Genomic DNA, 24,426 nt, shown 5'->3' on the forward strand with positions numbered 1-24,426 from the left:
GTGTCATTCAGCTGAGTGTCCACTAGTCCTGTGTGAAAGGAACTGAGTCACACCGGGGAGCAATACTCTGCCACAGAATAGAACAAGGGAAGCCCAGAGCTTCTCAGTGTCTGTGCACTGGTGCCCCAGGTTGAACCAGCTACTTTGTTGATCAGGTTGTTTCTTGTCTTTATTTTCAGTGAGGTCTTGGTAAGAGATCCCTTGAATATCTAGGTGTGGTCCAGTGTAACAACACCTAAATGCACAGGCTTTGGGTCGTGGTCCAGCCTGTGGCTATTCAGGAAGATGTTAGTTGGCTTTTGTCTGGGTTAGACGGAAACAGCTGGACACTGTCTTTCTGGCACTTGGCTTAAATCACCACCTTTTACAATAGTGGGCCATTTCTTTTCTGCATCCAGGATTTCTTCTAGGTGACTGAAATCCTGGGCCTGCACTACCAGACAGATGACATCTGCATAGATTAAAACACCTGGCAGTGGTGTAGAGAAGGTCATTTGTGAAAAAGTTAAAAAATGTTGGTGCTAGAACTGAGTCCTGTGGTTGACAATTGTTTTGGGAATCTCCAAGAGCTGGTCTTTTGTCTAAGTGAAGCTTGAAACCAGTGGCCTCTGGGAAGCAATTCAGTCCAGAAGCCATTCTTGTTGCGTATGGGGACACCACTAGATCACAGGTGCTGCAGTTTGGTCTGAAGCCTACTTGGTCTACACTCAGTATACCATCAGTGGTGGGAGAGGCATAGCTCAGTGGTTTGAGCATTAGCCTACTAAACATAGGGTTGTGAGTTCAATCCTTCAGGGGGCCACTTAGGAATCTGGTGCAAATATCAGTACTTGGTCCTGCTAGTGAAGGCAGGTGGCTGGACTCAACCTTTCAAGGTCCCTTCCCATTCTAGGAGATTGGTATATCTCCTATTATTTAAAGGATATGCCTTTAAAGTAATTTTTACATGCAGCTTAGCAGAGATGGGGTGATAATTTGCTGCAAGTCAATGGTCTCTCTCAGATTTGGGCCAGGGTATTACTTTTGCTCTGCACCAGATCTTAGATATTTTATTCTCCTCAATGACTCTAGATAGAAAGATAGTTCCGTGTTTACTAGTTCTTCAGGAATTTGGGGAAGATGTTATAAAGCCCACAGGCTTTACTTGGTCTCAGTGTTTTGATCACCCTTTCTATTTCATCTGCAGTCTTCTTTGGTTTCAGTATACACTATTTGTATTGCCACCATTTTTCTTCACCCCTCCTTCAAAGTTTTTGTCCTTACCCACCTTTGATTAGGTGGGTAGCAATGCCGTTTGGCGAGACGGGTGATGGCACTATGCTGGAGACTTCGGAGCAGCACCAAGTTTTCTGATTAATGCCTAGGCTTTGTGGCTGTATCAGGATACATGTTTAGTTCTATGGTGTCAGGGGTATGGCCCTGCAGCTGCCAAGTACTCCTGATACCCTAACGAGCCAGCTAGGCTGCCTGACGGACCACCCTGCCTGATTGGCTGAGGAAGGTAGCAGGCCAGTTCTTAAGATAGAGAGTCTATGGCCAGCAAGCTGCTGCCTATAGACTCTCTAGGCTCACCTCTCACCAAGCCCTGCTCTGTTCCTCTGCTGATCCAGTCCAGATCCTGCCCTGCACCCAGCCTTGTTCTCATCCTGTCTCAGGCTTGTTCCTGCCTCAGAATCAGCCCTGCTCCTGCCTTCCCTGACTCATGGTAATCTGGTTCTGACGCTCAACTCTGACTCTGATTCTGTCTTGACCCTTGACTCTGGAATTTGGTCTCTAACTCCGTTCTGACCTTTGGCCCTGCTTCCGGCCCTATCTTGACTCCTGGCTCTAGCATTTGGACTCTGGCCACCAGGCATGACTGCCTACAACCAAGTCTCCTGACACACGGTAGCCTGCAATTCATGTAGCATAATAGAATCCGAAGGCAATTGTGCTGCAGTGTTGAATTTTGGCAGCACAAGGAAGATGTGACTTCAAGCAGAGGAAAGATACAACCCAGATACATGAAAAGTATAAACAGCCTGTTCTAGAACTGTGGGAAAAATTATTATTTTTCTGGTGTGGGCTATTTTTGTATGGGAAAAAAATCACATACCTTAACACAATATTCCATGAAACATGTCCCCATTTTTGTGTTTGACATAATGTAAAAGCTCTTAAATTTCAATTAGTTCTGTATTTTATTATAATTATTTCCCACACTTCTTATTTGTCCTACACAAACTTCCCTCTCTGCAATGAGTGCAGCAGCTATTGAAGGGAAGCTGTGCTGAGGACAGTTACTATTTATTACACACAAAATTGATGTTAAAAGAACATTAATAAAGTCAACTCAAGTACTCAAAAGATAGGAAATGCCAGATTTAAGATTACCTGTGAAACTTTAATTTGGCCCCTGGATGCAAATGCATGATGCAGTGAATTACACGATCGTATACTATTTTTTTCATGGGACACCTGTTTCATTTGGTGCACACCATGGATAGTGCTCAATTAATGAACACCTATTCAACATTTTATTTTCTCTTCCTTATTCAGTGTGTGGGCCCAGGTCTTATTTTTTGTGCACTATTTAAACCATGCTCTGAAGACAGAATTAATTAATTTCCTCATGGAATTTTCTATGGTGCTCATCACTAAAGTATCCGAGTGCTTCACAAACGTTGATTTATTTTCAAAACACCCATGTCAGGTGAACGGGTAGCATTATCCCCATTTTAGAGATGGGGAGCAGAGACAGAGAGATTAAGATCAAATTTGCTCACTAATTTTAGGTGCCCAGTCTGAGATGCCCAGGTCCTGATTTGTCAGAGTACGTAGCTTTGTATAACATTTGACATATTCAAAGCACAGTTCCCACTGACATCAATTGCAGCTGTGAGCACTTCACGTCTGCAGATCAGACCCCAGGGCTTCAAGCTGGGCACCTGGAAAATGAAGAACAAACAATTAGTGACCACCTATGAGTAGTTTAAATGACTTGCTTAGCATCACATAGGAATTCTGTGGCAGCTTTATGCTGTCACCCAGGCTGCCCCTCACACTATGGAGAACCTCCCTGTAAACATCTGCAAAACTAACTCATTGTCTTACTTCAGATCCCTCCTTAAAACTCTGCTTTCCCATAAGGCCTACAAAAACTTGACACAGTCTGCTGATGTGCTGAGACCACAGCCTATTTCTAACATAACACCTTAGCCAGTTTGTACCTCATTTTCCAAATCTGTAACATATGGATAATACATGCCTAGTTCACAAGGACACAGGGAGGCTTCATGAATAAAGGTTTGTAAAGCACCTTGATATTCTTGCATGGAGGAGGCTAGAGAAGGGAAAGATATACTGAACCATAAAATAAGCAATAATAAATCAATTTTTAATTATTGTTCTTTCACTTCTCTTTATTTAAAATCTGTAAAATAGGATTATGATACTTCACTATTTACCTTCTTCAAAGAGATAGTGTGATTTAATTTATATTTATATGCATACATAGAGAGATGCTTTTATCATATCCTCAGATAACTGAGAACAGAGTTTGGCTCAGTATTATTGCCTAGCTCATTATACAGAAGACAGGCTTCCATTGTTCACACCAAACATTCTGTTTCTAACAGAAAAAATACCATCCAAATTGGTTGGAGGATTTCAGATCAATATAATTATCCCAAATTCAAGAGACACAGTATCTGAATGCACACTAGAGAGTGATTGCTATACACTGATGCTAGGAATTCTCCTCCTCCCCTCCCCAGTTCTTCTATAATTCTCTCCTGCTACCTGAGGAAAGTGAGAGTTTAGGGCAAGCAACTGAATTTCAGTGTCCAGGCATGAACTGATATTTTAATGGTTAAAACCACATTTTTCAGCCACCCAGTATTTTAGCAAGTTGATTTATTTTAGGGGGGGAGCAAAGTGTTTTTGGTTTTGTTTTGTTTTTAAGCTAGGATGCTTCACTCTTATCTATTTATTCATAGTGTGATAAGTGCAAAGTGGTCCTCATGAGGATTCTACTCTGCTAGGCATTGCACAGCTACAAAGATAGAGTCTCTGCTGCATAGAGCTTACCACATAAGGAAGGCAGCATACAAAGGATTCAGGAGAGCAATACAGTGGTATGTGTACAAAAAATATTTTCCTTTTTAAGAAAGTGCTCTGTATTATAGCTGCTAGCACCAGCTGTTATCAAGACTGCCCAACACGACCCATTATAAGACCCTGTTTTCAGTTGCTTATAACTTTGCCAACCTTTGACATTTTCCATGTCAGGTCTGCCTCAGGTTGAGTGTTTTTTTGTTCAGCCAAAAATGATTCAGCTATTTCTGAGAAGGAAGATAGGGACATTGGTAAAGTGTGTCTCATCCTCACTGAGTACAGAATGATATTAGCCTTTTTTGCATCTGCATCACATTGCTGACTCATATTCAATTTGTGACTCACAATAAACCCCAGATCCTCTTCAGCAGTACCACCACTGGTTATTCCCCATTTTGTAGTTGTGATTCAGTTCAATTTTCCTTAATAAGTTTAGTATTTTGCTCATCTTGATTGAATATCATTTTGTTTATTTCAGACCAATTCTCCAATTAATCCAATTTTCATCAGACCCTGCCCTGCTGATTTAAATAAATCTAAGTTAGCTAAATATTCTTTAACTTCTTCTTTCCCTATTTTGGCTTTCTTTCCGTCCCCCGTGGTTGTAGATGTCAGGAGTGTGATTGGTTTACCAAAGTGATGAGCTGGTAACCAAGCGGTCATGTGGATTCTCATGGGAAATTTTATTTGCTTACTTAGGGCTAGTGCAACACTTCCTCACATGAGCAATCCCATAGACTTTAATGGGATTATTCAGGTGAGTAAAGCCTCGCCAGTATAAACCAGGATTACACAATCTAGCTCTTAATATTTGTACCGAACTCTGAATATGTTGAGTGCTAGGTATTGTGTTATACTGTTACTCCCTTTAGTTTGTGAATCTCCATTGAAAAGCCGTAGATGTAAGCTATTGCAAACAAGTGATGATTAGCCAGCAGCATTCTCTGGTGGCTCTTTTATTCCATTTCCTTAGTTTTGTGGACATTGAATGTGATTCTCACAAGCATTATGAGAGAAGAATAGCAATTTTTAAATCAGCACCGCAGAGCTGGAAATCTACAAGTGCAAAACCACAAGCATGCTAGCAGTCTTGACACTGAAATGTAGAAATGTGACTTGAAACACAAGATAGCTACAGCTAGCACATGATTTATTGATTACCACTGGTCACGTGATGAATTCCTTGCTAGTTTTACTACAAATGCTGTTTTATTGAGTCCTATGGAGTCAAATTAAAAAGATTATAGGCAGAAATGAAATATTCAGAAGTAGAGCCTTCAAACATTCCATCCTTTGTTGTGCTTTTGTCAGCTCTCACAAGAGAAACAGCAGTAGCCATGGTCAACACTTGGATGGGAGATTCTGTGTGAAAACAACCTTAGAAATATCTACACCTGGTTTATACTAGAACCTGTACTGTTGCTGTCACTGATGAAACTGAACTGATGCTAGACTTACTGATAATCCTCAGTACAGACACAGCCTTTGGTCTATTACAGTGCAAGTTTCATCTCTTTATTGACTGGTAGACCCTGGCATGGGATACAGATGGTCCTGTGCTTTCATATTTGTAAATGTAATTTAAAAGAGAAACAAACAACCCATGAGTTGTAATGAAGGATGATGATGCAACTATTGGACTGTTCATTAGGGCTGATCAAATTATTATTTGTAAATAATTTAGCCAGTGTTGGGATTTTGACAAATTATTTATGAATAATTTTGCCATTGTTTGACCATCTCTACTATTGACTTTAATAGAATGCAACAATGTTATCAGAAAAATAATGCCCTGGATTGCACAAAGTGCATTTTACTGGTTATTCATGGAAAGGGAGGGACATTTGTTCTATGGGTCAAAGAGCTCATTAAGAAATCTAAACTGGATACTGGTTCCTAGACCTGCTTGAAAATTTGCCACTAAAGCATTTTTAATGGAAAATGCTGTTTTCATGAGAGGGGGTTTTTTTTTGTCTTTTTTTTTTTTGCAAAATAGTCCATGTTTGTTTAAAATTTTCAAGATTTTGTTGAAAAACTGAAAATGATGTAAACTACTTGAAAAATCTTCAGTTTTGCAGTTTTCAGTTTTTAGATGAAAACCTGAAAAATTTAAACACACAAAAAAATTCAGTTTTGTTGAAACTTTGCATGGGGAAAAAAAAATATTTCCAGAACAGCTTTACTTTCTGTGCATACTGTAGCACAGTCCAGTACCCACAGAAGAGGCCTGACAGCTTCCTATTCAGAAGATGTGTTTAGGAAAGATGTTGATGACAAGATATCTCGTTACATGATTTTTAAAAGATTCCTGTTTAAATGTATAAAGAAAGACATTTTAAATGCTCTCACCAATTGTAATTATTTTTCTACTTGAAGTGTTAATCACCCAATCTTTCACATATCCAAGAAACAGGACTTTGATCTTAGCTATTTGAATTACAGTACATCTTAGTTGCATGATTTGAATAAATATGCATGATATTCTTTGATTCAATCCATAACTAATACATGTAACAGAAGAAAAGTTCATGCTGAAAGCAGTAATAGATTTAACTTCCATGGCAGCAAATTAAAGTGCAAAATCTTCATGAAGGGAACATGGGCAAATAGTGCTTGGTACTACACACACACAATATAAACTAGGTGAAGCTAGGCTAGGCAGATCAGACATATATTCCTATTTGCACTTTGTTTTCCCCCACGTTCATTATATATGGTTCTTTCACCTATTTCTATTCCACATCAAAGGGAAGTGCTACTACTACTACTAAATAGAGGGCCACTGATGTGCCAGCTTAGTGATACAAAGAATCTACAGTTTACTCCCTAGGAGGAGTTCTTTAGTTTAGATCACTTATGGTATAGGTGTTTCAAGAAGAGACCTTTTTGCTATTCTGTGTACAGCTTTAGAAACTTTTCCAGTAGGTCTGGAACAGTTAGTTCATGACACAACTAGACCTCCAGGGTAATCTTTAAGGCAGTTCCTAGTCCCTTAAGGTTGAGCCACAGCACAAGCACTTTTAAAAAGATAGATAAATTATACCTGTTTTGCCATTATAGTAATAATAAGAATCAAAATGTTCACTTCTCTAGTGTTGGTCATCCACAGTCATTTGAAAATGTAACTTCTATTAACTGACTGCCAAAATAATCTATCAGGCAGGCAAATATAGTTGTCCCCAATAACTCAATACAAATAAAAATACAAAGACGCATATTACATTTGTAAATAAGTTATAAAACCTGCTGATAGTTGCTGTAATATTTTGTTTAAAAGAACACATTTTGGAGGGCACTGAGAGGTTTGTGTCTTTAGGAGAGTGCTGTCAAGTACTTCAGGGCCTATATTCAGGTGCAACCATCTAGTTTTCTAATGTATGAATAATATGGTTCAGCAATATCAATACAAGCTGTGTATATAAACTTAATTTTACCTTTCTTTCCTCTTCATTTTTCACTTCAGCAGCCCACTGTACCTGAATTCTTGCCTTGCTAAGTCCCCACTGCTTTATAACTATAGGGCATCTGGCTTACATAGGGCTGAAAGGGATTATGGGGGCCAGGCCTTCAATAAGAACTCCACTGGATGCACCTGGAGGAGGAGCATGTGAGCATGCTATGAGTCTATGCCACTGATTAGAAGTAGACTCAGTTGGCCAGGGTAAAGCTCAGGATCAGCGAGCAGCAAAGAGGCTGTGCAGGAAGGCAAGCTGCAGTCATTTCCTAAGTGAAGGGAGTTGCAAGGTTGGTGAATTCAGGGAGAAGGGAAGTTAGTTATGTAGGAAGAAGCCATGGGAAACAGTAGCAAGGCCTGGGACCTACGGAGCCTTAGCTGCTTGTTATAGACTCCCTGGGCTGGAGTCTAATGTAGAGGACAGGCCTGGGTTCCCTTATCCAGGGGGCGACACCAGCCAGCCAAGCAGGCGCAGGGGCGGGGCGGCCGTTTCGGGCGGGCATTTGGGGTGGTGCTCTCGCCGGCATGCCCTGCGGCAGTGCCCTTATCAGCCTCTTGTGAGTAACAGAGAGTGTTAGAGAGGCTAGCCAGTGTGTCTGGAAGGACTTTGAGTTCCCCAGATGGGGAGAGGCTTAGTGATGTGCCATGAAGAGGAGATTGCAGTCCCTGGAGTGAGAGGGTTGCAGGTAGAGACCGCATGGGGGAAGACACTGCCAGAAGGGGAGATCAATGCCTGGCAGAGCTAATTCCCAGGACAGCCAGCAGGAGATGCCACCATCTATAAATGCACCCCATGACACGTCCGTTCATATATTTGAACATGTTTCAATTTCATTCTTCATTTTTTTCCTAAATGTGCTAAATTTTTCCCACCTTCATTCAGTCACCATCCCTTTCCTATCCAAAGTCAGGCTTTCAAAAATCCACACAAGCATTTGCCCAGGGTGAGTGGGAAACATTCTTGGGCCCATGTCATCACTTTCTGCAGAATCTAGCTTTTCATAACTCCCCGCCCCCATGACTCTATCCCTTTTGTTTGCAAAGATAACTTTCCAAATACGATTTTAATGCAATCCAATGCAGACACATCTGCCTCACTCTGCAAATGCACAGCTTTAGAGCCTCTGCTACTGCTAAGTTTCTAAAAGCTGCAGAGACTGAAAAGTGTCCAGTTTCCATTGATGTATTTCAAATGCCTCTGGGCACAAGGGAAATTAACAGGAATCAATTAAAATGTAATTCTGCTAAAGTGTAAGAAGCTCTAGTAGAGGAAGAGTGGGGAGAAATTAAAAAATGAAGGTTATAACGAAAGGGAATTGTATAGTAGTTTTAGCTGGTGTGTGTGTGTGTGTGTGTGTGTGTGTGTGTGTGTGTGTGTGTGTGTGTGTGTGTGTGTGTGTGTGTGTGTGTGTGTGTGTGTGTGTGTGTGTGTGTGTGTGTGAGAGAGAGAGAGAGAGAAGTAGAGTAGTGCAGAACATTGGTTCTCAAACTGTTTACCATCAAGCCCCATTTTTTTTCCAAAGTAAATGAGCTCAGTCCTTAACTTCAAGTGTGCTAGGAACAAATTATATATATATAAATAAAACTATTAATTAAATATTAGTATATGCAGTTAGAATAGCCTTTACCTTGACTTGTTTCATGACTGAGCTTGTTTCTGTGCAACCAGAATGACTCTGACTGAAACTGGAGTGACCTGCCTTTTCTCTCCTTGACCTTCTGTCCTCCCAGCCTGTTCCCTTACAAGTCTGTTTTCTCAAACCCCAGTCCTCCATTCTGTCTTCCTCACCATGCTATTAACAAGGCTGTCAGAGGCTGTAGCACTCAGCTGTCTTTCTCCTCCATTCTCAGTTCTGCTCTGGGAGAAAGTCTCCCTGTCTTCTGTCCTAGTGCCACAGCAGTTGCCAGCAGCAGCAGGGTGGTTCCCAGTACCACTTAAGGGAAACCCTGCTCTCTCCCCAGTTGGGTGTGAGAGACAAACCTTGGCTGGAGCTAGGAAATCAAACAGAAAAGCACCAACAAATTCCACTGAAGTCAATTGAAACAACTAGTCTATCAGCTCCCCTGAAAATCAGGCCACTTTTTTTTTATGTGCCTAATTTTAAGCACCCATGTTTGAATATGTTGGACCTAATGTCTCCAACATACTTAAAGAACAATGCTTCCTTAAGGAGACAATAGATTCTGAAAATAAACACTGAGTTTCTTCCTTGATTATATTGATCAGTTTGCCTGTGGACTCTATTACTATTAGATTTCACAAGAACAATTTGTTCCACTATAAGAGAGGACAATGAACCATTATGTTTTGCCCAAACCGAGAAAATGCTGACAGCTTAATAGTCTGACATCATTTTTTCCATTTAGTACAGTTTTAAAACATTTCTCTTAGTAATTTTGTCTGAGGCAGGACTCTGGTTCTATATCTGGCTCCACAGTTCGTGACTTCGGGGGAAAAAGTTTTGTTTTGCTTAAGTTTCCCCTTTTTTTCTAGAAAAACTGGAATAATACTTTCCTCTCTCACAAGAGTGTTTGGTACAGTACAAAGATTGGAGTTGTAGCCAAACTTTAGCCAAGTTTAGTGGGGATTCAATGTTTTGGTTTCTCTAGTTGAGGTTTAACTCAGGCCTCGTCCACACTGGCAAGTTTCTGCACAGTAAAGCAGCTTTCTGCACTTAACTCCTGAGGTGTACACACTGCTAAGCAACTTAGTGCAGAAAGTGCACAGTTGTAGCGCTATTAAAAAAACCACCCTGATGAGAGGTGTAGAGCTTTCTGCGCCGGGGCTACAGCGCTGTGGTGCCAGTGTAGACACCAGAGCAATTATAGCGCTGCGATTGGCCTCCGGGAGGTGTCCCACAATCCCTGTTCTTACCTTTCTGGTCATCGGTTTGAACTCTACTGCCCTGCCCTCAGGTGACCAACTGTCATTCCCACCCTGTACATTCCTTTCCAAATTTGAAAGACCCCTTCCTGTTTGCTCGCTGAGGCGTTCAGTGGTCGCACCGCATCTTTTCAGGTGGCCAGGCCTGTTCCATGCACCAGGCGATTCCCCTCTTGGAACAATTCTGAGCTGCTGGACCTCACTGGCATTTGGGGAGAGGAGGCTGTGCAGTCCCAGCTGCGCTCCAGCCGTAGGAATTATGATACCTACAGACAGATTTCACGATGCATGACAGAAAGGGGCCATGACCGGAACACACTGCAGTGTAGGGTAAAAGTAAAGGAGCAGCAGAACGCCTACCACAAGGTGCGGGGGGCAAACTCCCGCTCCAGTGCTGTGCCCATGAGCTGCCGGTTCTACAAAGAACTGGACGGGATACTCGGTGGCGACCCCACCTCCACTGTGAAGGACCCTGTGGATACTTTGTTGGCTCGTGTGCCAGTAGAGAGTGGACTGAGCCAGGAGGAGGAAATCTTGGACAAAGAGGGGGAGGGGGACCCAGAACCAGAGGACAACTCGGAGGCAAGAGCTGCATGCAGCCAAGAGCTCTTTTCTACCCCTAGCCAGTCACAGCTGTCAGATCTTGGCGAAGCACAAACAGGAGAGGAGGCCTCTGGTAAATGTATCTGATTTGGGGAATTGCAGAAGCTATTTGTTGGGGGCAGGAGGGTTTCAGAAAGCAGGCCTGTCTCCCACTGCATGCCTATTCTGAGCGGCGGAACAGGCTGTTGATAGACTCCCTCACTTCACGGGAATCTCCCTCAGAGATCTCCAGGAAACTCTTGTGGAGATACTCAGCAATCCACTGCCACAGGTTCCTCAGCAAAGCTGCTTTGTTTCTTGCCCCATTAACGGTAACTTTCCCATGCCACTGTGCCATCACGGGGGTGGGGTGAGAGGCGACCATTGCTGCACACAGTCGAGCCACATAGGGGCCAGGGCGGAAGTCGCAAGCTTGGAGAAGACCCTCCCTTGATTCCCTGCTCACCTTCCGCAGCAAGATATTCCATAATGATCACATCCTGTGGAAAGTGTGGGGACAAGAATGATTATCAGGCCCCCACTACAGTGCTAGCTCTCCAAGAGCCATGTGTACAGCAGGGTTTGGGAAGAGTGAATTTACCCTACCCCTGCAGCTACTCACCATTTTGGGGGTCTTGTGGCTCATGTGTGCTTGCCTGGGGTCAGCCAGTTAGTGACAGGTGTGTGAGTACTGGCTGTGCTTTAAAGCACTGAATCCGTGTTGTCTGTGTTGCATTTAAACTTCACAGAGATGACGTTGGGAGCCCAGCCTCCTTCTTTGTTATCAATGGCAGAATGGCTGTGCAGAATTAAAAGTGGCCATGAAGAACTAAGGACTTTCTCTGTGAGGTTATGATGCACTCTACTGCTGAGAAACAGGAATTGAAGGATTGGTGGGACACTAAGAAGAGGGACTGAAAGGAGAACGCGGCACACCAGAAAGAAGCCACGGAGTGGCTCGTAAACATTATGGAGCACCAAGTGGACACACTCCAGGTGATACTAGCTCTTCAAACCAAGCAGCTCCACACCTCCCACCCCTCCAGCTGCTGTTGCAAAACTCTTTCCCATGTGCCCCCCACACCACCAACATGCTGTTATCAACCTCCTGGCTCCACTCTCTACTCGCAGCATTCCACTTCTCCCTCCTCACAGTCCAGCACTGTGGACTCCCACTGCACTCAACACCCATCCCTCTGCAGTTTGGCCCTGCTGAAGTACAGCACCCACTGCATTGTACTCCAAAGGAGAAGGTTAGGTATGATCCCTGGACATACACAAATCTGTAGCCCTCCTGGGACCCCTCCTCCTCTTTAGACCTTCTCTTCCCCTATCCCCCTCCCTGTTGATGAATTTTTTCATCTGACTCTCTCCTCTGATTGTTGTCTTTTAATAAAATAATTGTTTGTTTGAAAGCTATCTTTATTCTATTATGTGAAAGCAAAAAGAGCACTGCAAAGCAACATACTATTATGTTAAGGCCACTTCTTGCATCATGCACACCAATCACCTCCTAGCATTACAAGCACTGCAATCCCAAGCATAGCAACAAATATTAGTGGCTTTCAGCTTCAAATTGCAGCCTTAAGGCATCCCTGATCCTCATGGCCCTGCGCTGTGTCCCTCTAATAGCCCTGGTTTCTGGCTGTTCAAACTCAGCCTCCAGGTTCTGAGCCTCTGCTGTCCAGCCCTCGGTGAAGCTTTCACCCTTCCCTTCACAAATATTATGGAGTGTACAGCACACAGCTATAAGCATAGGAATATTGTCATCAGCCATGTCCACCTTCCCATACAGGCATTGCCAGCGGGCTTTTAAATGGCCAAATGCACACTAAACAGTCATTCTGCACTTGCTCAGCCTGTTGTTGAACCACTCCTTGTTGCTGTCAAGTTGCCCCATATATAGCTTCATAAGCCATGACATTAAGGGGTAGACGGGGTCTCCCAGGATCACAATGGGCATTTTGACTTCTCCTATGGTGATCTTCTAGTCTGGGAAGAAAGTCCCTGCTTGCAACTTCCTGAACAGTCCAGTGTTCTGAAAAATGCGTGCGTCATGCACCTTTCCGGACCAGCCTGCGTTAATGTCTGTGAAATGCCCACAGTGATCCACAAGCACCTGGAGAACCATTGAGAAATACCCCTTGCAATTAATGTACTCAGTGGCTAGGTGGTCTGGTGCCAGAATTGGAATATACGTGCCATCTATCGCCCCTCTACAGTTAGGGAAGCCCATTTGTGCAAAGCCATCCACAATGTCACACACGTTGCCCAGAGTCATGGTCTTTCGGAGCAGGATGCTATTAATGGCCCTGCACACTTCCATCAACATGACTCCAATGGTGGACTTTCCCACTCCGAACTGGTTAGCAACTGATCGGTAGCAGTCTGGAGTAGCCAGCTTCCACAGTGCAATCGCCATGCGCTTCTCCAATGGCAGGACAGCTCTCATGTTGGTCAGAGCGAGCAGCATACTGGTCAGCAGTTTGAGATCTATTCCTGCAGCCCGAAAGAGGCGCACAGTACACAAACCATTGAAAGATGGTGCCAAATGTGAATGGAAGCACAGGGATTGCTGGCATGCGAAGCAATGCATCACGGGACATTGGGACTGGACCAAGGATGCCCCACAAACCCCTCCATGTTCCCACAAGTCTTAGCAGCAAAAGAGAAAGAGGTGCTCTGTGGGATAGTTGCCCAGAGCGCACCACTCCAAATAGCACTGCAAGTGTGAACACGCTATTGCACAGGTAGCTGTCAATTTTCCTTCTGCGCTCTCCGAGCGGCGCTGTAACTTCCAGCGCTGTAACTTTGCCAGTGTAGACGTTCCTTAAGGCTCAATTGTTCCCAGCCCTGATCTGCAATGGGGAGAGGATGCAAGGAATCACTCCCTCTTCCCTGGCACAACAGCAGCCCTTGTACTCAAGGATTGCTCCAGATTCATGCCACTGCTACTGCTAGCCTTGCTAGAGCTGTGCAGAGCAGGCCCTCACAGAGCCAAACTGCAGTAGTGGTACAGAAGGGATGTTCCTATCTGCTCCTGTAGGCCTTTTGCCTTCCTGAAGATACAGGCAATGCAACTCCACATTGCCCCCTACTACTAGTTCTGCTGTAATGTAACAATTGGAACCCTTAATGCCTGTGAAAAGCTTTGGTATCCTCCCATGAAACATACTATACAAGAGAATATTGGATGGTATTGTTAAATAACAAAAGTTATTAAGTTACTTAAAGAAATTCCCTTTTAGCATTTAAAAACAAAGTAAAATATATTTTATAGTGTTAATGCCAAGAATGTAATTATACATCTAACAGGCATTAATCTAATAAACCCACTGAGAACTTCCTCTTCAACCATTACAGTAGAATGGTCCCTAACCTTTGGTGCCATGCCACTTCATACAAAACAGCTACAGCAGTTGATGGCAAAATATTTTCTTCAGGACCTCTGAAAAATGAAATGAAAATATAAACAGAGGCCAGACCTCAGCTGGTGTAAATTGGCTTAGCGCCACGGACTCTGATAGTTATGCTGATTTACACCAGCTGAAGATCTGACCCAAGATGCTGTCCTCTTCTTTATAAATGCTTGGACTCTCTGTAACAGTTTTGTGTTCATGTATGCATTTTTCAAGGTCTATTGTAAGAACCCAGTTTTAATAATCAACTGGCTCAGTAATCTACTATCCAGAAAACAGATTAACTCAAGCACCATCTGGTCCTGCTGCTTGCATATAACCTAGGTCTTAATTACGAGATGCAAAACTGCAAGGCCATTTAGTATTAAACTGTCTCCTTCGCAACTGGCCTATTAATCCATGGCTTAAAATAGCCAGATTCCCTGGCCTATTTTTAGATGAGACATTTAACTGTATATTTTTTTTCAAATAAAGAGTTAATTTCTATAAAAGGTACAACTGATCTCACAGTATATGCTGCCTACCGCATACCAAATGCCAGATTCTCAGCTGGTGTAAACTGGCATGCGTAGCTCCACTGATTTCAATAAAGTTATGTCAATTTGCAGTAATGCAAACTGTGTGTGTGCGCCTTGTACACATACACACACACCTCTTTAACATCAGTGCTGAGCTAACAATTTGAAATGACCAATTTAGTATTTTCCGTTTTGATTTACACAAATTTGCTCACCGTTAGAAACTAAATGTGTCATGCAAACATTAATCAGCATATGGATTGCTTGCAAAGTGTACTCTGCAAGCACTGTTGAATAATCAATATTTGTGATGCATTTCAGTTACCTGATTGGATGGGAGTAACTAATATGAGTACAAATTTGAAATTCACTCTAAAAATATTCTGCAGTATTGACTTAAAAATTTCTGTTTTGGCAAATTTTCTACTTAAAAATGTACATCTAGCTCATTGCCTACATTCCTGCAAACTTGCTCACTAGGACATGAAATTGACCAAAATGGACCCTGAATTTGGTAGGGTCCTGCACATGGGGTACTCTGTGTCTCTCAAACCCCACAAAAGTGAGAACTAGGAAGTCATTTATAGTGCACATATGAAGGGCCAGATTCTGCCTTCACTTAACATGAAGGAGAAGGGGAGAACTTGGGAAACAACTGAATATCTACAGCATCAAGATGAAAACAATGGTTCCAAGGCTAAGAGAAAGCTACACAGTACTGATTTAGCATGGCAGAACAGTCTGATATTTTGCCAGTTGAGAAGAACATCATGCTATTAAACTGTGAAATATATTTCAAATGATGTTTAATTAAAATTTCCTTTCAGAACCTCTTGCTGGCAACATCTATCTTGCTGGAAAATGGCATGTTTTGTGATGGATGGAAGCCCAATATAACAGACTGAAAAAACAGTTTCCATCAATTGTAGGTATGCTACTGATTATTTATTGGATTCTCAAAGCACAAATTGGAGTTACGCCCTTGAAAATCTCTCCTGTTGACATTAAATAACAGGTCAAATTCATTCCTGGTATAATTTCACTGGCATCAGTGGATTTACACCAAGGATGGATAATATAAACACAAAGGTTCAGCTTGTTAAACCAGTAGCAAAGCAAAATGGGAACTGTCACAGATGATGTCCCTATTCACTAGACCATCCTTATGATTGCTGTAGAAATGCAAAATATTATTAACACCAGTGGTTTGGCTTGGCTAAAAAATGATAGTATGAATTAACGTTGCTTTTAATAGCAGAGTCTTGTGCCAGCAGCACTGAATCATATTCAAGTAAATGGGGCACCATGATGATGTCATAGTTTGTCATGAAAGTCATGACCATTAAACATTCAGCCTTAATATTTCATCATAGAATTGCATATACAGTAGAACCTCAGTTATCAACACCTTGGGTATGGAGGTTGTTCATGTTTCTCTGAAATGTCTGTAATTCTGAATAAAACGTTATGTTTCTTTCAAAAGTTTATAATTGAACATTGACTTAGTACAGCTTGAAACTAAACTATGTAGAAAACAAAACAATTTAAATGAAACAAGCACAGAAACAGTTTCTTTACCTTGTCAATTTTTTTTGTAAACTTAAGTTTAACACAGTACTGTCCTGTATTTTTTTTTTGGTTGGTTTTTTGATCTTGTCTCTGCTGCTGCCTGATTGTGTACTTCAGGTTCCAAATGAGGGGTGCGGTTGACTGGTCCGTTCGTAACTCTGAGCTTCTACTGTACTTTCAATAAATCCTAGAAAATATTCAAAAGAGCATTCATTAAACAAAAGAAGTTTAAATCAGAGAGAAGTTTCTTTAGTTACATTACCTCTCTCCCCCATTTCTTTCAATACTAATGTAATTCTAGGTCAGACTTTAAAAACACAGCATTTGAACTCATTTTAACTCTATAAATTTGCATCGTGATTTCTTGTGTGCTCTATCTGAAACAAGAGCTTTAGTCTCTTATAATCCATTTCTCCTCCCACTATGAAGGCTTAATCCTGCATATCAATCTGTTGTCATGGAAATTATTGAAATATTACAAATGTTGGGATGAGTCTTCAATAAAGGATCAAGCAAAAGGAAATGAATTGCAAACAAGGAAGGTTCACTTAAATGTGATTTAAATATAAGTAAGTGAAATATACAGGAGTATTGTACACACAAATTTATCCTAGAGAATATGTACTTATAGATTGCTTAAGGTGAAAAATCCCATCTTCAAATTGGCAATTGCAATTTAAATGCTGTCATCATAGTGCTGGCTCTTGTAGATGTTTCCATTTGTTAGTTTACACTGACCTCTAGGGGACAGCATCCTCTGATATATTTCAGAAGCTATTTTTTATATTTTTATTTTTTTAGACTATCACTGTAAAAGCTTTACTCCTTATTCATCAGGTTTGGAGTCAGGGAGAATAATTTTTTCCATCTCAGAAACTTTACCCTGCTGCTTAGTAAGACACAGACACTGTTTTTATATGGATGTAAAGAGAAATGTTGTATAATTACCTCAGCCACTAAGCCTCTTGCCACTTAAAACAACAAATTAATTAAGTTTGAGAACTCAGCTGCTGAGGGCAGGAACCAATTAATACATATATCAACTGCTTATGTAAATTATAAGGAAATGATGTTTTTTTTAACATTTAAGGGCCATATGCCCTAATGAGAAGGTGCAGAAAGAAAGCAACTCAAGAGAGTCACTAGCCTCTCCCTTTCGGGTTTCCATGTATTGATCCATCCTGACCAACTGTGAAAGTATCAAGGATACCATTCCTCTGGGGTCAGAGGCCTGCAGCTGGCTGATTAGACCCATCTGCTGCATCTGAGAAAAGAGCTGGAAATTAATTGGCTGATGCTCATAAAAGAGAGCAGCAGGAAGTGAAGGTGGGAGATAGTAATGCCCTCTGGAAAGCTGAGAAGTCTGGAGAGGCCCTAGCAGCTGATCAGGCCCTGAGTGTGAATCAGGCACAAGTCTATACAATGTTAAAGACCACCATCATGGACCACCTTGGCCTTTCTAAAGGCTTAATAAAAGAAATTTCAGTCAGAGCCATTCCTTAAGGCAGCATGCCCCTGGGTGGTAGCTCAGCAGCTCTGGGACCTGGCTATTCAATGGTTAAGCCTAGAGGCTAAGACAGTGGTGGAGGTCATGGACAATATCGTCCTAGAAAAAAACCTGCACATTTCCCCTATGATGGTATAAACCTGGGTTTGATGGTTTTGTCCCACATCCACTGAGGAGGCAGCTGAGACAACTGAGAGGTTCTTGGAAGCTGAATTACCTAAGAGTGGGAAGGCCAGTCTCCTGGTAGGCTGGCCCCACTTAGAATGTGGGCGAGAGACAACCTACCAACCCAGCAAGGGTTGCTGTAATGGTCCTCCTTGAGCAACTGAAACTTTACTCTCATCAGAAGCCCACAGACAAAGAACAGGGGCCCTAAATTCCCAGATTTTCAAGGGATCATCACCATCCTTTGGTGAAAGGCCAGTGGTATATTATTGCTGTGGGCAACCTGAGCATACTATTTAGAATGCCTTTGACCAAATTGTGGAGAACCTAAACCAACCAACAGAACTGCTCCTGAGACCCTTCGTGGTCCTGTCTAAAAATAGGGCCAAACACAGTAGAGGGATTGACAGACTTGGGGTGTGTGTAAATTCTTCTTCACCAGGACCCACTCACAGCCCTGAGAGAAAGCCATTCAGTTTTCCTGCATTTGTGGAGAAACTTGTACATACCCAACGGCTTCTGTCATTTTGCAGGTAGCAGATCAGATAGGGCACCTCCGAGTAGGAGTGGCAGATCACCTACCCTGGCCAGTGACCCTGAGATGCAACTGGAAACATCTTTGGATGCTCCTGGCAGGAGAATCACTTCACTCCATACCCAGACCCTGTTCAGATGCAAGAAAAGAACCCCTCCCCCAAAAATGCCTCCCCATCACTCAGTCTGATCTTTTAGAAGTCTCATGAGGGTACCAGGGCTCACAAAAACAGCCAAAGAAATCTTGGAAGGGAGGACAAGCCTATGCGTGCTGGAGGCAACTCCATGGAGCCAGGAGAAAAATCTTCCGAAAGGGTAGACCCTAGGGAGGGAACATCCCAACAATTGGTAGATCATCCCCCACCCAAGGACACTGCAGAGCCCCTTCCCATCCTAGACTACAGCATCCTGAGCAACTGCTTTGATGTTGTAGCAGCTCAACATGACAGCCAGATGCTCTGGGAATGTTTCAACCAATTCACCACAGTCAACAAGGTGGTTATATCTGTACACTCACCAGTTTCCCCACTTTGAATTAGGGGATTAGATTTTATTATTTTTAACCAAGAAGAAAGACATCCCCAAACTAAAGAACCCAGATTATCAACTCCTAGTTCCCAGGCCTGCCTGTTGGGAACTCCTACAGCTAGCCCATGCTCTTGCCACGTCCAGACACTTACCTAAGGTGAAAACCTCAAAAAGATTGTTGGCCCAATTCTTTTAGTCACGGATATATAAAGAAGTAGCTGATTTTTGCTTATCATGCCGATTGCCAAAAAGTAGCCCCAAAACGTTGGGGCCAGGCCCTCTCATCCCCTCACTTCATTGCAACCCCTTTTGAGCAGGTAGAGATTGATATAATAGGCCCTATGGAGAAGAGTGTGTGAGGTCACAAGTTTATATGGGAATTTGTGTAATATGCAGAGGCAATTCCCTTATGAAACTCCTTTACCTTCACCCTACTGTGAGAGCTACTCCAAGTGTTTTCCTGGGCTGGCCTTCCATCAGAAGTCGTCCCTGATCAAGGGATGAATTTCATGTTTCACATGCTCCAACAAATGTGGGTACTACTGAAAGTACATCTGCTCCATACCTCAGTCTACCAGTGTCACGTGGAGCGGTTCACTGCACCCATGGCACCGTGCGAGGGAATCCTACAGATGCCTCGCACGGTGCCATGGGTGCAGTGAACCGCTCCACGTGACACTGGTAGACTGAGGTATGGAGCAGATGTACTTTCAGTAGTACCCACATTTGTTGGAGCATGTGAAACATGAAATTCATCCCTTGATCAGGGACGACTTCTGATGGAAGGCCAGCCCAGGAAAACACTTGGAGTAGCTCTCACAGTAGGGTGAACTCAAGAAGGTGTTAAAACTGTTTGTGGGACCAGAGATCAAACACTGGGACCAGCTGCTACCTTATCTTTTTGTTTGCAGTGCAGAAGAAGGTACCACAGCCTTCTCCTCTTTTGAGCTCCTTTATGGGAGGCAGCCTCAAGGAGTGTTAGATTTGGTTAGGGAGTTTTTGGTAGAGTGGGTGGGTGAACTTCCCATGTCTTCCAATATGTCATTCAAATAAGGGAAAGGTTAGAATACTCGTGCCACTCTTCCCGAACTAACCTCTCTCAGGCCAAACAGACCCAGATGCTATATTATAATAAAGGGGCTAACGGCAGAGAATTCCAACTGGGAGACCAAGTGCTCCTACTCCTTGCCAGCTTGGAGAGCAAATTCTGGGCCAAATGGCAGGGCCAGTATGAAGTGCTCTGTGAGGTGGGACCAGTACATTATGAAATTTACTGCCTGGGCCAGCAAAAACAAAAGCAGATTTATAATGTAAGTCTGTTTTAAACCCTGAAAGGTTCGGGAAAGCCTCTTCACCCAGTCAGAGGAGAGAGAAAAGGATCTTGTGCCTCGGCTCCCTAAAATGGCTGAAATTGGCATAGAGACTGTATCAGTTGGGGAGGAGCAGTCTAATGGGCAGAGAAGACACACAAACAACCTCATGAGAGCTTACAAAGAAATGTTCTTGGTGACTCGCCACATCCACAAAGAGCCAGGGGCCAAGCCCATTTGGAAGTCATATCAAATCTGAGAACGTGTGTTTGTTCAGGAAGTACAAGAAATGTTAAGACTGGAAGTAATTGAGGAGTCCCATAGCACCTGGTATAGTCCAGTGGTTTTAGTATCAAAACTGGATGGCACTGTCATATATATTTGCAGATTTCCATCAGATAAATGCCATTTCTGAATTTGATGCATATCTGATTCCCCAAGTCAATGATCTGATGTATTGCCTTGGTCAAGTCCGCTTTATCACAACAGTAGATCTAATTAAGAGCTACTGGCAAATTCACCTTACTCCTGAGGAAAAAATGCCTTTTCTACTTTAGTAGGCCTGTTACCATGTCCTTTGGATTGCACAGGGCCACACAGCCACCTTTCAAAAGCTGATGGCCCAGATGATATGGCCCCACCATCACTATGGTGGTGCCTACCTAGACGATGTGGTGGTCAACAGTCAAGACTGGCCCACCAACCTCCAGAACCTAGCAGCCATCCTTCAAGCCTACAACAACCTTGTTAAAAAAAATCAACCCCTCAACAAGATACATGATAGTGTGATCAAACATTTCAGAAAATTAAGCAGGTTCTATAAAAAAAGCCAGTATTGGACTAGAGTCAATTTAATAGCAAACCCAAATGAAGTGCAAGATGGGAAAATGGAAGATGAAATATTTGAGGTATCTAATAGGGAACAGTAAAGTACAACCCCTGGTTGAGGGCCTTGCAAACACCCCTATATCAAGGCAGGTCTTGGCCTTTCTAGACCTAGCAGGGAACTATAGAAGATTTGTGCTGACTTTACCTTATGAGACGGATCTCAACAACCTTGTTAAAAAAAATCAACCCCTCAACAAGATACATGATAGTGTGATCAAACATTTCAGAAAATTAAGCAGGTTCTATAAAAAAAGCCAGTATTGGACTAGAGTCAATGAACGTGTTACGTTATGGAAGGCCTTAAAGGGCATAAGTATCCCTATCACTCTGCTGGACTTGATTAGAGAGCTGCATAATGGAACCACTGCCCATGTTCGTCCAGGGAACGGGATGTCAGTGCCTTTTAATTCAGTATCTGGTGTTGTGCAGGGTTGTGTTTTGGCCCCTGCATTCTTTTTTGTCGGGCAATGGATTTCATAATGCAGCATTCTGTCAGGTCCATAGGCATTGAGATTGGTGATCTCTCACTCACAGACCTTGCCTATGCTGATGATGTTGCTCTTTTAGTACAGAGCCCCGACAGGTTTCATGAGGCACTCCAGCATATGGAGGAGGAGTCAGCTAAGATTGGTCTCTATGTTTCATGGTCAAAGACAAAACTGCAAAATCTAGGTCCAGGTCCATCCGTGACTCCAGTCTCTTTGAACAATGAAACCGTCGAATCAGTTTCCAGCTTTTGCTATCTGAGTTCTATACTTACCAGCTCCTCCAAGTGTCACATGGAGGCTCTTCATCGGATTGGCATTGCAGCATCTGCCATGGTCCATTTACAACAGGTATGGAATCAACTTCATCTTAGTATGACAACCAAGTTCAGGATTTATTCGAGATGTATCCTTCCCATAGAGTTGTACGGTTGTGAAACATGGACACTACACCACTCAGACTGGACAAAGCTGGAGACAAAATGTCCACTTTATATATTGGGCATAAAGTGGAATGACTTCATCTGTAATGCAGATGTTTATGGTCGCTCAGGTATACAGACTATTGGGGCCATTGTCCACAGATGGTGCCTTATGCTTTTTGGACATGTCGCAAGGATGCCACAAGACATTCCAGCGAATGCTGTTCGCCAGGTGGCTTGTAACATCTGGGATAAAATTCCACCAAGCTGGGGTGGAGGTGGCCCATAGACAGAACCTCTATTACATGGGTTCATCAAGTCTGTTCCGATGTTGGACTCTCAGGCCATCAAAAAACCTTTGTGGTTGTGCAGGAATGGACCAAATGGCAAACGATCGCTACAGCCAACTGTCTGGCTAAGCGTTGAAAAAGAAGTAGTATTGCACAGCCCTGATTTCTCTCAATAATTCATCCTACAGATGCCTCGCACGGTGCCATGGGTGCAGTGATATCCCAAACCTTTCATGTATAAGAGCACACTATCCTTAATAAGTAGAAAACTTAGACCAGGAAATATGGTACTCTTCTCGAGAAGGAATGCCTGTATACACTGGGCTGTAGAGGCGCTGAGATACCACCTATATGTGGTAAGTGCCCTAGCAGGCCCTAAGGAATACCATTCTTCTGGAGCCAGAGGCCCGAAGTTGGCTGACTGGCTGATTAGCCTCACCTGCTGCATTAGAGAAATGAGCTGGAACTTAATTGGCAGATCTTCATAAAAGAGGGCAGAAGAAACAGGAGGGGGAGATGACAATACCATCCAGAAAGTTGAGGGGCCAGACAATTACAAGTGCGATATTAAATAATATTCTTAAATTTTAATGTTAATTTTAATACCAGAAAGGACCATAATGACCTCCTGCATAACACGGGACAGAGAACCTCACCCAACACTTTTTATTTGTTAGTTTTGTCTAGAGAAACATACAACTATTCAGTAATCATTTTTTTTTATTTTGGGAGAAAACCAAGTCACACAACGTTTATTCCCTATACAGTTCAGTACTCCGTGTTTCTAGATACTCTGTTAAAAACTAAAAGATAATTCCTTCTCACCCTTTTTACCTCTTATGTCAAATCTGTCCTACTTATCAATAATCAAAGAAATTTGACAAATACAAGGGTTAGTCATTTGTAGGTGCATGTAACACCAAATTTATGGTAACCAAGTGTTTAACTCGTGATTACAAGTGAACAAACAAAGCATACACATAGCTGGGCCTTGATCCTACAGTGTGTTTGACAGTGGTGGATTTCTGGGCCCATGTGGTGCTCACTGCAAGACTGGAACCTGTTTTCATTTTCCCATAACAAGAACTTCTCATGTTGTCTGAAATCAGGCTTCTCACTTTGGACCATTTTCTTTTCCATTGTTATCAATTAATTCCTTAGCTGGTAGTAGCTGCTAGATTAGTGGCAGCTTCTCAAGAGAGAAGAGACAACGACAGGTCTGGTACCTGAAGGTAGGGAAGAACCAGCTAGAGGAGGGCTCCTGGACACATGCAGGAGCCAGGGTGAGGGGCGGGACCGCACAGAGCTGTGTCAAAGGCAGGAACTCTCAGCTGCAGTTCATGGCCGACAGGGGCCCCACCCACAGGCTCCCCCCATATCCCAACTAGGGTGACCAGATGTCCTGATTTTATAGGGACACTCCCGATTTTGGGGACTTTTTCTTATATAGGCTCCTATTACCCCCCACCCCCTCCCCATTTTTCACACTTGCTGTCTGGTCACCCTGATCCCAACCCGCCCTGGTCCTGGAGCCCCAACCCCTTCCCAGGGCTCCGCCCCCTCTGCCCAAGCCCCGCTCCTCGCTATACCTTGCTCGGAAGCCCCGCCCCTGCACAAAACTCCGCCCCTCGCTGGGATTGGTTCTACTCTGAAGCCCGGCCCCATTGCCACGCCCCTCCCGGCTCTGCAGGCGATGCCCCCTCAACGCCTGCGCAGTGAAATTTCTCCTTCCACGGCGCCGCTTGTGTTTTGGGGGTGTGTGTGTGTGTGTGTGTG

The 24,426-nt window shown here is 43.1% G+C and overlaps 1 long non-coding RNA gene across 1 annotated transcript; it reads right to left on the minus strand.

Moving 5' to 3' along the window:
• Positions 1 to 23,546: 23,546 nt before the first annotated feature.
• On the minus strand, positions 23,547 to 24,418 carry LOC120400525. The gene is made up of 2 exons (XR_005595884.1): positions 24,240 to 24,418; positions 23,547 to 23,876 (listed from the first exon to the last, which is right to left on the minus strand). It is a non-coding gene; the product is annotated as an uncharacterized LOC120400525 (long non-coding RNA).
• Between the last annotated feature and the right edge of the window lie 8 nt (positions 24,419 to 24,426).

Source organism: Mauremys reevesii, linkage group 3 (assembly GCF_016161935.1).
Source record: "Mauremys reevesii isolate NIE-2019 linkage group 3, ASM1616193v1, whole genome shotgun sequence".
Classification (NCBI taxonomy): domain Eukaryota; kingdom Metazoa; phylum Chordata; order Testudines; family Geoemydidae; genus Mauremys; species Mauremys reevesii.